This window comes from Lycium ferocissimum, chromosome 12, assembly GCF_029784015.1.
Source record: "Lycium ferocissimum isolate CSIRO_LF1 chromosome 12, AGI_CSIRO_Lferr_CH_V1, whole genome shotgun sequence".
Lineage (NCBI taxonomy): Eukaryota > Viridiplantae > Streptophyta > Magnoliopsida > Solanales > Solanaceae > Lycium > Lycium ferocissimum.
In genome coordinates, this window is record NC_081353.1 from 53140558 (window position 1) to 53155063 (window position 14506).

At 41.2% G+C, this 14506-nt stretch overlaps 1 pseudogene; it reads right to left on the bottom strand.

Moving 5' to 3' along the window:
* Window positions 1-11870: 11870 nt before the first annotated feature.
* Window positions 11871-13713, bottom strand: LOC132040392 (UPF0481 protein At3g47200-like; annotated as a pseudogene).
* Between the last annotated feature and the right edge of the window lie 793 nt (window positions 13714-14506).

A 14506-nucleotide genomic window follows, 5' to 3' on the forward strand; every position in this document is an offset into this window, starting at 1 on the left:
CACACACATGCTTTGGTGTCTTTGCCCAATAGTCATGACCTGCAGGGGACCCACGGTATCCATGTACCACTCGTTCCAGAATGAACCTCAGACCACGATCTCACAACTAGGCCACATCCTCACTCCCGGTCAAATGTGCCTTTATATATATATATTTATATATATATATATATATACACACACACACCACTCATTCCGGAATGAACCTCGGACCACGAGCTCACAACTAGGCCACATTCTAACCCCCGGTCAAATGTTCCACGAGCTCACAACTAGGCCACATCAAGTAGTATATCATTTTCATCAAGAAGATCATATTAACTTCTCACCACAATTGTCATCAAATAGTATCACAAGTTCAACAAGAAGATTATATTAACTTCTTCAGTAATTTCACATCACAATGTATGTCTCCACATATTCCAATTCATTAGTATTGTCATGGGCGGCTTTCCAACCATGCCCCATAACCCCTTGGATGCGCCCCATGGCGCCATGGCAAGCCTCTCAGTGCCATGCGCCATGGACGGCCCTGTGGTCTCGGACGCGCCAAGTGACAAGGCTACTTCTGCCGATGTCACCCCATCGATGTCCCTCGCTAGCGCCCCTATGCTGGCCGTGCCGGTGCCCGGTGGCAGTTGCGGCCTCGCGCGGTGCCGGCGCCAAGCACCCGAATAGTGCGGCTTCCACATGGTGCAGGCGCCGCCAAGCGCCAGCGCTCGCACCCCGCACGCGCGCGTATGCGTGCGCCGCGCGCGCGAGCGCATGCCACAACCGAGGATGCACATGGACCTGCTCTAGTTAGGTCTCTTTTGTTGTAAATATAGAGTAGTTTACTTTATGTTTTTTTGGTTGTGATTCTCTAGCAAAGTTATGACTAGTCCTGTAACTTGGGTTTTTATTTTTAAAGCATTATTAGGGGGGATCAAGCAATCAATTATCTGTAGAGTAAGCAATCAATTATCTGTACTGGTGTCTCTCCCCCTCGACACCGCTTGCTCTCATTGTAATAGCTTTCATTACTGCAATCAAACCTTCTTTCTTTCTCATTCTCACTCACTTTTCTGTTCTCTCAATTGCTATTGACATTGGTTTTCCCGCACGGCACTGACAGTCTCGTCTAGCGTGCGGCGGGGACCTCGATTGGCGGATAGTAACTTTGGAAACATCGGTTGCTTAGCCTTACGTCGCCCTTCCAAGAAGTCTCAGGAAGGCGCCGCGTAACAGTTAGTATCAGAGCCTAGGCTCGACATCAAACGAGGGAACACGTTGCTATTGTCATCATTTTTTGACCATGGTGAACCATGGAGACCGCCTCTTGATTTTGGAACCGCGGTTACCGTACTATGACCCGTGACTGATAGAGTGGATGGCCTCGGACACGGGATGCGGCAGCCGAACAAAAAATTATATATATTGCTGGTGACACGGATGCAGCTGCCCAAACGGCTGCCACACAACAAGAAGAGGAGCTGGCCTACAGGACTCAAGAGACAGACAGGGTGACTGCCATGCAGCAAACCATCGACAACTTGTAATCAGCTTAATTTTGTCAACGCTGCACTATAAGGCCTACTCCGAGGAGGGGGCAATCCTATTGGGGGTGCGGCAAACATTGCCTCGGCATCCCAGAAACTCAAGATTCCTGAACCAAAGCCCTATGAGGGAGCTCGAAATGCCAAAGAGCTTGAAAATTTCATCTTCGACATCGAGCAGTACTTCGACGCTGTGGGAGAATTTGAAAAGCCAAAGAAGGTAGCAACTGCTGCCATGTATTTACAAGGCGACGCCAAACTCTGGTGGCGCGTAAAATATGAAGCCATTAGGGATGGAGAGGATGCTCTTGAGACATGGGAGGAACTAAAAGTAGCTATACGCTTACAGTTCTTCCCCTAGAATGTCGAGTATAATGCACGGAGGAAGCTTCGGGAACTCAGGCAAACGAAGTCCGTCTGAGATTATGTGCGTGAGAACATAAGGGATATAGGTGACAAAGACAAGTTTTTCACATTCATAGAGGGCTTGAAACCCTACGCCCGTATGGAAATACAAAGACAGAGAGTCGATTCCCTACCCAAAGCTATCCAAGTCGCGAATGCCTTGGTGACTACCAAGTGGAAGCTCAAAGGATAGACCTCAACCACCGGTCCGTGGGGGATTCAAGGGGCCAAGCTCACGTTGCTGGCCCTGCCAGGGTGGAGGAGATCGTAGTACAACCAAATCTAAAGGTTCCTCCTCAGGCAGCAATAATGGGACCGATGACGATGAGGATGATGCGGATCAGACAGAATCGATAGGTGCCTTCAATGCACTTGTTTGTTCTATTTCTGATGCTGTAGAGGGCACCAGTGCCGGTATATGCAAAAAGAAGGACCCAAGCTCAACTTCCAAGAAAAGAAAGCCAAAGGCAGGCGAGGGGCCTCCTCCCAGAAAGGAAAAGACCCTGATATTTGTTGACTTGAGAGTAAATGGCAAACCTATTAAGGCTATGATAGACACAGGTGCTACGCACAACTATCTGGCCACCACAGAGGTAGAACGCCTTGGTCTAGTTGTTGGAAAAGGCAAGGGTCGCGTCAAAGCTATCAACTCACCTCCCCAATTGGTGGGTGGACTAGCTAGAGGAGTGCCGGTGAAGATGGTTCCTTATGAAGGTAAATTTGACCTATAGGTAGTAATCATTGACGATTTCGACTTGATAGTGGGGTTGGAATTCATGAGACAAACTAACATAATTCCTATACCCTACGCGGATGTGCTACTGATAATGGGAGAAAAGGGGGACAAACCCTGCATTGTCCCATGCACAACCGTAAAGATGGCCTCGTAAAATATCTCCGCACATACGGCAAGAAGGGTCCATCGACAAGAACCACGTTCCCGGCTACCCTTGTATCAAGAGATCGAGTGTTCTTCGAGCCCCATTCCCCGCCCCAGAAGGAACTCGCGAAGGAGTTTGAGGATGTTATGCCGCAGGACATGCCAAAGCGGATCCCGCCTAGGTGAACGGTCGATCATGAAATTGATCTGGTGCCGGGTACGAAGCCACCTTCCCGAGCACCCTATAGGATGTCACAACCCAAACTCACCGAGCTTCGGAGATAGTTGATGGAGATGCTGGACACGAGGATCATTGTGCCCTCCAAATAGCCTTATGGGTCACCTGTGCTATTCCAAAAGAAGCACGATGGTACCCTAAGGCTCTTTGTTGACTATCGGGCTCTCAACAAGATCACCGTGAAGAATAAGTACCCCATACCACTAATGGCGGACTTGTTTGACAGATTGGGCGGTGCCACAGTGTTCACCAAAATAGACCTAAAGACAGGTTACTGGCAAGTCTGCATTGCAGAGGGAGACGAATCCAAAATGACATGTATGACAAGATATGGGTCGTACGACTTCCTAGTTATGCCGTTCAGCTTGACCAATGCTCCAGCCACGTTTTGCACTATGATGAACCAGGTCTTCCGAGAATACATTAATGAATTTGTGGTGGTATACCTGGATGAAATTGTGGTGTATAGCAAAACACTGGGTGAACACCTGGAGTACCTGAGGAAAGTCCTAACTCGGTTGCGAGAGCATGAGTTGTACGTGAAATTATCTAAATGCTCCTTGCCCAAAAGTGCGTATTGACTTCTCGGCATGTTGTCGAAGAGGGTCGCATCAAGATAGACCAACAAAAGATCCAGGCTATCACAGATTGGCCGCCATCCAAGGACATCCATGCCTTGAGGGCATTCCTTGCCCTATGCAACTTTTATCGACGGTTCGTCAAGAACTAATCCCTCATTGCATTACCACCGACAGCTCCTCAAGAAGATCACACCTTGGGATCCGGGCGCTAAAGAGAGCGCACGCCTTCAACTCATCGGAAGTGGCTATGTCTGGGCAGCCTGCTTTAGCCTTGCTTGACTTGACCAAACCGTTCGAAGTACAAATGGATGCCTCTGACTATGCATTGGGTGGAGTCTTACTAAAGGAGGGGCACCCGATTGCATACGAGAGCCGAAAGTTGAAAGGTGCGGAACAATGCTATGCCGCCGACAAGAAGGAATTATTGGCTGTCGTCAATTGCTTACGCTTTTGGAGGCATTATCTTCGGGGGGCCCCTTTCGTCGTGAAGACGGACAACACGGCTGTCAGTCATTTCATGACCTAGCCAAAGCTAAATGGTCAATAGGCCAAATACAGAACTCCTAGCGTAATTTCACTAACTGAATACCGAAGTCGGGAAGACCAATCATGTTATGGATGCACTAAGTGAAGGGCTGATCTAGCATCCCAGTATGCTTGTTGCCACCCTTAGGGGAGTGAGGTGGCTACCACCATAAAAGATCAAATCCAGACCTCCTCACCAAGGACCCTTCGCACAAGATTGGTCGACTAGCAGTCAAGGAAAAACTCACCAGTTTTACATGGAAGATGGGTTCCTGAAGGCAAAAGAAAACCGTCTTTATGCTCCTAAAGGAGGGGATCTACGAAGGACTCTCCTGATGGAATGCCACGACACTCTATGGGCGTGTGCCACCCAGGAGAGGAACGTACCATGGCATTGCTACGCCGTGCTTATTATTGGCCCCAGACGGCGATGATGTTGCTCGGTATGTGAAGCTTACCTAGTATGCTAGAAAGACAAGCCTGACCGCTTAACACAAGCGTGCCCGGCGGAGCCATTACCTGTCCCAAAAAGGCCTTGGGAAAGCGTTTCATTGGATTTCATCACTGGCTTGCCCAAGGTTGGAGATCTCACGACTATCTTGGTTGTGGTCGATCGGTTCTCTAAGTATGCCACTTTTATTACGGCACCTAAGTACATATCAGCAGAGGATACGGCTCGACTCTTTTTCACCCATGTTGTCAAATATTGGGGTCTGCCCAAGGATATCATTAGTGATCACAACTCTCGCTTCACTAGCAACTTTTGGACTCAACTTTTTAAGTGCCTAGGGTCCAAACTGAGTCACAGCTCAAGCTTCCACCCGCAATCTGATGGTCAGACGGAGCAGTTCAATGGCATGCTGGAGGAATATCTTCGGCACTTTGTTACCGGCTAGCAAAAGAATTGGATTAAGCTATTGAATGCGGTCCAACGGTGTTCCAACTCACAAAAGAGCTCTAACACAAACAAGAGCGCTTTTGAAATTGTTACCGGATAGCAACCGCTACTCTCACACACTGTGAATGCCCCAAATATGTCAAAATCTCTATGAGCAGCTAGCTTCTCAAAAGAATGGAAGCAGAATTTGGAGATAGTGCGGAGCTATCTCGTGAAGGCTCAAAAGCGGATGAAGAGACACGCAGATTAGAATCGTCGCTTTGAGGAATATCAGGTTGGGGACAAGGTGATGGTGAAGATCCCAAAGAGATACCTGTTTGCAGGGGTCCATGACCCCCTCCTGTTGCAAAATATATTGGACCTCTGTCCATTGAGAGGCGTATTGGAAAGGTAGCATACCGGGTGGATACCCCAGCTTGGTGGAAGATTCATCATGTGTTCCATGTCAGTCTTTTAAAGCCTTTTCAAGAAGACACAGAAGACCCTTCACGGCTTGACTCACAACACCAAAAGTATTCGAGGCCCACCAAATCGGGAAAAGGGTAGTAGAAGCTATCATCAACGATCGAGTCATACATGCCTCGAGGAAAGATCACCAAGAGTTCCTGGTGAAATGGCTGGGATGTGATGTAGAAGAGAATACATGGGAGAGGGGTACCAGCCTCAAAGCCTACAAGCACCTGATCGATGAATATCTTGCAAGTAAGGTGCCGAGGACGTCGCCAACTCAAGTGGGGGAGAATGTCATGGGCGGCTTTCCAACGATGCCCCATGACCCCTTGGATGCGCCCTATGGTGCCATGGCAAGCCTCTCGCCCTCCCAGCGCTATGGACGGCCCCGTGGTCTCGAACACGCCAAGTGACAAGGTTGCTTCGGCCTATGTCACCCCATCGATGTCTCTCGCTAGCGCCCCTATGCTGGTCGTGCCCCAACGCGTGCCTAGCGCCCAGTGATAGTACAACCCCTGCTACGGCGCGCGCCCGCGTCGCGCCCCCAAGTGTGTGAGCGCCCGTTCCTCGCGCGCACGACAATGCCATGACCGAGGGTGCACATGGACCTGCTCTAGTTATGTCTCTTTTGTTGTAAATATAGATAGAGTAGTTTACTTTATGTATTTTTGGTTGTGATTCTCTAGCAAAGTTATGTCTAGTCCTGTAACTTGGGTTTTTATTTTTAAAGCATTATTAGGGGGGTCAAGCAATCAAAATTTTCAAACAAGCAATCAATTATCTGTGATGGTGTCTCTCCCCCTCGACACCGCTTGCTCTCATTGTAATAACTTTCATTACTGCAATCAAACCTTCTTTCTTTTTTATTCTCACTTACTTTTCTATTCTCTCAATTGCTATTGACATTGGTTTTTTTGCACGGCACTGACAGTCTCATCTAGCGTGCAGCGGGGACCTCGATTGGTGGATAGAAACTTTGGAAACATCGGTTGCTTAGCCTTACGTCGCCCTTCTAAGAAGTCTCAGGAAGGCGCCGCATAACAGTATGTATGGACTATGAGCAATTAGCAATATCAATGTCACACACAAGGCATCATGCCACAAGTCTTTCATGAATCGTTACCGAACAATTTCCATCATGTATGAGTTTATGAATGCATAAATGAGTGTAAACATGGTAAATCAATGCAAACCAATAAAGCAACAGTGAAGGTACAAGTCACAAAGCCATAAGTCATATCAAGACTTAGATCAACTCAACCATAAAATGGATTATACAAACCGTCTCACCCAACATAAGAGCTTATGTCCCTCTTTACTTCCACATATAAAAAGTAGCCTCACAACTAAGTCTCGTATCAATAAGATGCTTCATTTTTCTGTATATTATAATCAACAGTAAATCATACATCAAGTTTTCATCTACGTACTATCATAAGTATATAAATCACGATTCAGGTCTAAACTCATTATCCTTCCTTTCTTCGATGATATGTGTCACAATAAGAGAGAATTTAGTACAACTCGTACCATAACATAACAATTTAGGTAATAGGTCTAATCACTATAACAAGGCAACAAGCCACCATCAACCAAACTAATAGAAATCCATCCTGAATCGCCACAATATGAATAACTACACCTTCACAATGTGTAAATAACGGCGACAGGCCCATATAATCAATCAATCAGTACCAACCTAGGAATATCCAACCCAATTCCATGTTCGAAGACCTAATCATACTCTCTCCCATCAATTTTACACAATATATACGTTTCGCTAATCAAAGTCTAACTAAAGCAAGACATAACCTACCTGGAACAGTCTCGAATCGCCAAACCTTAGCCTTGACTTCCTCTTTGGAGAACCTCAAAATGATTAACATCTATCAAATATGAATTCTACGTCAGAATATGAATCTAAGGATACCCATATTGCCATAGTTTTACCTAAAACCAAAAAAAGAACCCAAAATAGCCAAACCCTAGCCATAAGGGCAAAATTATAATTTTATTAAAAATTCAGATACAATATAGTCAAAATAGTACTCTACTAGTCTAAACGAGTCCAACGATACCCGTATTTAACTTAAGACGAAATTTAACTTAGAGATCTCAAAAATAAGCCTTACCTTAGCAAGATGTCGTACAACTCGGGAATACCAACCAACAAACATATATTCAAGCTCAATAACCACATAGGTAATTACAAAAATATAGTACAATAAATAATATCATCTCTCACCAGCCGTAAGTAACATAACAACGACTAGAGTCTTCAATTCTATTATCCAACTAATGTCCCATATAGCCTATGACATACTAGAACTTACCAATTCATATATAACCCTCAAGTCGACTTCACATTGTACAACCTCAACATAACTCTCAAATTATTAGCTCTTGTTTCAAACGATCCCTCTTTTTATCCTTAATCAATCTTAGTCTATACTAGAGATTTAAGCTTATGATTTACTACTTCATGAAATCCCATCATACTATTGGCAAGACTCACCAATTAAACTAATATTTAAAGCCTATTATTTAATTCTCAATGCTAAGGTAGAAACTCATCTTCTCCACCTAGTTCCCATACATTTGCACCGTTAATTTAAGCCTAAGATGATAGATACTTATAAAATAAGGCAAGGGAACTAACCCTCAGAAGAAACAAATTCAAGAACTCTTCAAGTTACCCTAAGTCTTAAATCACCATTCTCATGTATCTAAAGGTTGAATTCGCAACTAACAAGTAATAATCCATGCTTTTGGATGATAAACTAACAATAATATTCATGACCCATCAATTATCACAAGGGTTCTTACGTTCTAGGGCTTTCTAGTCCCCGATTCCCCATTAGAGACCCCTTTAGATGAGGTATAATATCAGGATGACAATGGAATGAACAAAGTAAAGGTTTAAGACTTACCTTTCAAGAGTCTCCTTGCCCTAGTCTTTGAAAATCGCCCTAAGTGCTCCTTGGGAACTATGTTGGAGTTTTATGAATAAAGAATTCAGACTAAGTATTTAAAAACACGGCTTACTATAACCGTCGACCGCTGCGACGGTCGTTCTGTTCGCTCCAATGTTCTCTTCATTACAAGATTATGCAAACAAAATAACCGAGTCTAAATTACAACCCATACAACTAAACTTCAAGTCATTACTGGAAACTGAACTTGGATCATGCGTCCGAATCAGGAAGATGCATCTAGTACCATACCAGGCCATGCCATAACACAAACCGCTCACATAAGAGTTTAGGGAAGGGGTTTCCACCATTCGTGGAAGGATAAGACAAGAAAGTACAGATACCAATTGGAATCGCCTAGATACCAATTTGAATGAAGTAGAACGAAAGAATGAAAGAAGTTGAAGTTTTCTAAACATCCCATAGCCTCCCGCAGATAGGTACGGAGCTCTTCGTACCGATCCGCAAGACTCTACTAGACACGTCCTTGTACAACGAGATTCACGAACCTAGGCTCTGATACCAAGTGTCACGACCTAAATTACCGATCATGCGGGCACCTACCTTATTATCACAAGCAGGAAAACCCTTACCAGTTAACTCATTAATCACTAGCCAATTTGAACTCCTTTAATCATTTATACTCTAATAATCAATAAATCAGTGAATAATTAAATAGTCTGACAAAATCATAAATAATAAATAATATAAGTGCGGAAGTCTTAACTATTACACCCCCAAAATATGAAAGTCATTGTACAATGACTCTAACCAACAATATCTAAAGAATAAAATATATCTCAAATATAATAATAAATAATGTCTAGAATTTAAAGTAGACATTTGGAAAAAGAGATATTCAGGTGGCATGGCATGGGTAGAAGCTCACCCTCGGATCTGATCGATCAAACTAGCTTCAAGCTATAGATGTAGTTTGGATGAAATCTCTGGAACACGATTTTGCACTTAAAAAAGGTGCAGCAAGGTAGTATCAGTAAAAATAATATATACCGGTGAGCATCATAGGCAGACTTTGATAAGCGAAACGTATATATTGTGTAGAATTGATGGAAAAAAACATGATCAAGTCTTCGGACATAGAGTTGGGTTTGATATGCCTAGGTTGGTATTGATTGATTGATTATGTGGGCTTGTCACCGTTATTTACACATTGTGAAGGTGTAGTTGTATTCATAGTATGGCAATTCGGGATGGATTTCTATTAGTTTGGTTGATGGTGGCTTGTTGCCTTGTTATTGTGATTAGACTTATTACCTAAATTGTTGTGTTGTGCTACGAGTTATAGTAAATTCTCTCTTATTGTGGCACATATCATCGGAGAAAGAAAGGATAATGAGTTTAAATCTGAATCGTGATTTATATACTTATGATAGTACATAGATGAAAACTTGATGTATGATTTACTGTTGATTATAATATATAGAAAAATGGAGCATCTTGATGATACAAGACTTAGTTGTGAGTCGTACTTTCTATATGTGGAAGTAAAGAGGGACATAGACTCTTATGTTGGGTGAGACGGTTTGTATAATCCATTTCATGGTTGAGTTGATCTAAGTCTTGATATGACTTATGGCTTTGTGACTTATACCTTCACTATTGCTTTACTGGTTTCCATTGGTTTACCATGTTTACACTCATTTATGCATTCATACACTCATATATGATGGAAATGGTTCGATAGCGATTCATGAAAGACTTGTGGCATGATGCCTTGTGTGTGACATTGATGTTGCTAATTGTTCATAGTCCATACATACTAAAGAACTGCAATACGTGGAGACATACATTGTGATGTGAAATTAGTGAAGAAGTTAATATAATTGTGATATTATTTGATGACAATTGTGGTGAGAAGTTAATATGATCTTCTAGATGAAAATGATATACTACTTGATAATTGATCATAGAAAGTAACATATATATATATATATATAGAGAGAGAGAGAGAGAGATGAAAAGGCACATTTGACTAGGGTGAGGATGTGGCCTAGTTGTGAGCTCGTGATCTGAGGTTTGTTCCAAAACGAGTGGTACATGGACAGCATAGGTCCCCTGCAGGTCATGACTATTGGGCAAAGACACCAAAACATGTGTGTACACGAGTGATGAGTGACTGAGGAGTGAGGTATTTGGCCAGTGCATTGCATTGCATGCACTTCATCATATTTTTGCATTGTACATCATTACATTTTATTCTGCATTATGATATGCTCGTTTGGTTCTAATTTTGGTATGCATGTTGAATGTCTATATTGATATAAATATGATGATTGACTAAGTTAAATTATGGATTAGTGACTCTACCTAGGGATGGAACTTGGACTTGTGATTATCAGGTGAGATTTTTAAGACTTGATAGACTTGTGGTTTAAAAGCTTCATCTTAGGTTGTGACTCTATTATGGGATATTCTGTGACTTAGATTTGAGTATTAAGTGCTTATCTTTTTATCTTGTTGATTTTATGCTTATATACGTGAACTAATCTTAGTCGGCCTATCATGCTCACCGGTACATAGTGTTTGTACTGATACTACCTGCTGCACCCTTTTCGAGTGCAAATCGTGTTCCAGAGATTTCATCCAGACTACATCTCTAGCTTGAAACTAGTTTGTTCGATCAGATCCGAGGGTGAGCTTCTACCCATGCCATGCCATATGAAGATCTCTCTTTCCAAATGTCTACTTTAAATTCCAGACATTATTTATTATTATATTTGGCATATATTTCATTCTTTAGACATTGTTGGTTAGAGTGCTTGTACGATGACTTTCAGATTTTTGGGGTGTAATAGTTAAGACTTCCGCACTTATATTATTTATTATTTATGACTTGGTCAGACTATTTATTCATTCACTTATTTATTGATTGTTAGAGTATAAATGATTAAAGAAGTTAAAATTGGCTAGTGATTAATGGGTTAACGGGTAAGGGTTCGCCTGCTAGTGATGATAAGGTAGGTGCCCGCACGATTGGTAATTTGGGTCGTGACAGATGGAAAGGTATTTCCACGTACTATAACTTTGATTCAGGAACCTTTTCTAAATTTTCAACTAATCAAGGGGTTACGGTTGCCCGAAATAGGCCCCTCGGCCACTTTTGCAAAAATGTGAAACCTTCTAGGTTTTGTTTTACTTTCTTAATACAAGTTGTAACTTAGTCTAAGGAAATGATGTGTTACAGTCAAATCCGCAGGGGGAACAAGTGGGGAACTTGGTTCTTAGGGTGAATTTCATTTATGGGTTTGTTATTATCAAAAAGGAGAAAATTGATAAGTTACGCCATTTTGTTCTTTGATGATTTTACAAACACTTGAGGGACCAGGTACTCGATCGGGCCCCTGAATGTGGTACAGTCAACAAGCTATAGCTGTAAAGTTGCGGTACCGTTAATGTGCTGATTGGCAGAACTACAGCAGCCTTGCAGTTTGCTAAAGGCCAAACTTGCAGCTAAAGGCCAATACCAAAAGATGAAATTTCCCTATCCATGGTCACATGCTTCTCACATGCTCCCCAATATATATACAACATGTTACGATGCTTAACCTAACACTTGCAAAATCAGAAAATCACATTCTCAAAGTGTAGCCTCCACTGCTCGTTTTGTTCTATCAAGAACAAAGCTTCATCAAACTCAACGGATCAGATCCCAAAAACTGAAGATATCTTAAGTCCTAGGTTTGTTAAGTCTTTGTCATTTGCTCTTTGTTTGTAATCCTACTATAATTTTGAGAAGTGTCATTGTAGGAAGGTTTCAACCTTTGCTATTTTGGTTTCTTGGCTATAGTTAGTCAAGGTGTGTTTGAGTGCTTGGCTAGAGTTAGTCAAGGTTGGGTTGGTTGCTTGGCTAGAGTTAGTCAAGGGTTGTAGCTTATAATAGAGTTATTGTAAGGGGTGAGGAATTGAGAGGTTAATTCCTAGGTTGCAAAAGGTTGTAATCTTTAAGTTGCTCAATTAGTGAAGTTTAAATCCCACTCCGCTGGGTCGTGGTTTTTAATCCCTTGAGCAAGGAGTTTTTCACATAAATATCTTGTCTTATTTACTTTCTGTTTGTGTGCTTTAGGAAATAGATAGAGAACCTGGTTCTCTATACTGTTTGGTGGATGCTTAGTTTCTATCAAAACAAATCAACAATGTCATACAACTAAGGCAACTTCTTAAGAGTTCTTATCAAAGATAGAACTGTCTGTGTAAGTGTGAGTAAGAGGAGTATAATGGCTGCCACAGTTGAAATTCCTGCCCAAGGACTTTTAAAGTAATTGTGCCTCAAATTTGCTTCATTCTGTTCCATGGTTTTTCACAATGTTGAACTGCTTTTCTGCATTTTTCTTTATAATAAAAGTTATTTGAAACCATGACCCTTTTCCCAATTTTGTTAAAGAGTCTAGCCACTTCTTTGTCCTCTCCTATCTCGTTCTTGATTAATCTTTTCTGGCAAAGCAAACTCACATCTTTGTCTGAGTCGATAAGATAATCTATGAAAGCTATATAATCACAGAAATATGCAAGAATTACATCACACGACTGTTGCTCGTAAGCAATAAGATTACACAGGCTCATCAAAGACTTCAAAATAAGGGATTTTCATTGATCCATTTTCAAACTTAATATCGAATAAACTTGTACTATCTCCAAAGTTGTCTTCATCCAACCATGTATAAGTATATCCGACTTTTTCAAAGCTAACTCCAACTTCGGAAAGCTCTGTTGCATTGGGCATGACCTTATGACACGCTATGTGGTCCTTATTACTTGGCGTGTCCTTAGTCCTAATTATTCGTAAAGGGATCCCATATAAACTTTTACTGGAGTTTTCTGTTGCCATGCTAGGATTCTCGGTTAGGCTAGTTTTCATTTATGAAGTTTGGCATGACATGTGTACTGCATGAAGTAAATGTTTGATATTTTTTTCATTACCTTCCGTCTCTAGAAAGGATGCATTGGTCATATTCGGTTTTCGAACAAAATAGAGCATCACTAACTTTGTGAATGATATTTCAACGTCCTTAGCCATGTCATGAAGCTTGGTGAGGATGAAGAAAGGAAGTTGGTTTTCTAGTAACAATAAGTCTCGATGTACTTGATCAACTATATAACCAGTCTTGATAATCTTGTCTTCTCATTTTGGCCTCATTCCACAACGCTCTCGAATATCCTCAACCACGAAGCAACCATCAAGCAACAACATTTGTGAAAAAATTACAAGAATATCACTATCAAGGTCCCATATATCAGCATAACACTGATTCTACTTGCAATAGAGAGAAAGTGATTCTCTGTGGCATTGTTTCCCCAGTGCCACGTATGTGGAGTGATTTTTTTTTTTTATTACCAAAACAAAGTATTGTTATGGTAGTGATTTCTTTTATAATTTTTTCAAGTTAATGTGGGATCATTCCCTATCATTTTTATTTCTTGTGAAGAACAAAATGGGTGAAAACTCATGTGAATTATATATAGAAGAAAAGACAAAATATGGAGATCAAGATTTTTTCTCATTTTGCATGTTCCAGTATTTGAAAGGAACTCTATTCAAGAGTATCATATATATATATATATATATATATATATATATATATATATATATATATATATATAATATATATATAAAATACATAAAACGTTTGGTGGATAAAATTCTTGTATATGTTACAGGAAATTGACTGACATCATATAAAAGTTTGTCAGTACTAGTTTATAAGTGTGTGAATTTATGGGCAGTTCAAATTTTTCTGTATGTGTTACAGACTAAGTAATTCAAGGTGCACTTATTTTGTGTAATTGTCTGTGACATTTTATTTGCATAAGCCCGCACACTTGTGTTCTTGTTGAAATTTAAGTTTAATGTTTTATGCTATTATATTCTTATTTTTTATAGAATTACTGAATATATTTAGTCTTGAATTTAAGTAATTTAAGATAATTGTTCCTTAAATAATTGATTATGTTAGATTCATTGAACATTAGAATTTGGATGATGATTGGGAACATAGTGAACTTT